This window comes from Prunus avium, chromosome 4 (genome assembly GCF_965620075.1).
Source record: "Prunus avium chromosome 4, drPruAviu1.hap1.1, whole genome shotgun sequence".
Lineage (NCBI taxonomy): Eukaryota > Viridiplantae > Streptophyta > Magnoliopsida > Rosales > Rosaceae > Prunus > Prunus avium.
Window position 1 is genome coordinate 2,846,041 of NC_142287.1, and position 1,012 is coordinate 2,847,052.

Below are 1,012 nucleotides of genomic sequence, written 5' to 3' on the forward strand. Positions count from 1 at the left end.
ATAAAGGATATTTTTAATGTTGTGAGTTCTTTTCCCTTGACAGGTGTGACAGAAGATCAACTTCGAATGAGAGTGTTTCCATACACTTTGAAGGATAAGGCGAAATATTGGTTGAATTCTTTGAAGCCTGGTTCACTCACTACATGGGCTGCCATTCAAAAGAAGTTCTTGGAGAAATACTTCTCCACGCAAAAGACCGACATGCTTAGGGATAAGATCTTGTTATTTGCACAGCAAGATGATGAATCGTTTTGTGAAGCATGGGAGAGATTCAATGGGCTGCTCAACCAATGTCCTCATCATGGGATTCCATTGAAGCTTCAAATGCGTATGTTTTATAAAGGACTAACCCCTTCTAGTCATAATATAGTCACCAATTTTGCAGGTGGTTCTTTTAAAACCAAAACTCCAGAAGAAACATACGAACTCTTTGAGGAGATAGCAATGGAGACCCAACATACGGATACAAGAGGTAAACGTGTTATTAGTGGTTCTAATGATGCTTCTAGTGTGCAGATTTCAAAACTGGAACAAAAGCTAGATGCTCTTCTTGCATTAAACTCAAGAAGCCCTTCGAAGGAAGTGTGTAGTATTTGCGAAACTCCTGACCATGCTACCATAGCTTGTCCACTTGGGGCTGGATATCCAGAATTTGTGCAAGAGCAAGCTAAGTTGGTAAATTCCTATAACCAAGGTCCAAGAAATGATCCATACTCTCAAAGTTATAATCCAGGTTGGAGGAATCATCCAAACTTTTCATGGAGGAATACTCAGAATCAAGCCAATCCCCCTTCATTCCAAAAGCCACAACAAACATCATCATTGGAGGATATAGTTAAGCAGATGGCAGTCAACCAATCCAATTTCCAGCAAACTACACAAGCTGCCATTGCCAAATTGGAAGTTCAAATAGGCCAATTAGCTGCTGAAATAACTCAAAGAGCACCTGGGAAATGGCCAAGCCAAACCGAGATCAATCCAAAGAACCAAGAAGCCAAGGCCATTCATGTGC

General features: G+C 40.7%; 1 non-coding gene across 1 annotated transcript; it reads right to left on the reverse strand.

Moving 5' to 3' along the window:
* Positions 1–201: 201 nt before the first annotated feature.
* Positions 202–308, reverse strand: LOC148294700 (small nucleolar RNA R71). The gene has a single exon (XR_015835603.1). It is a non-coding gene; the product is annotated as a small nucleolar RNA R71 (small nucleolar RNA).
* Positions 309–1,012: the final 704 nt, after the last annotated feature.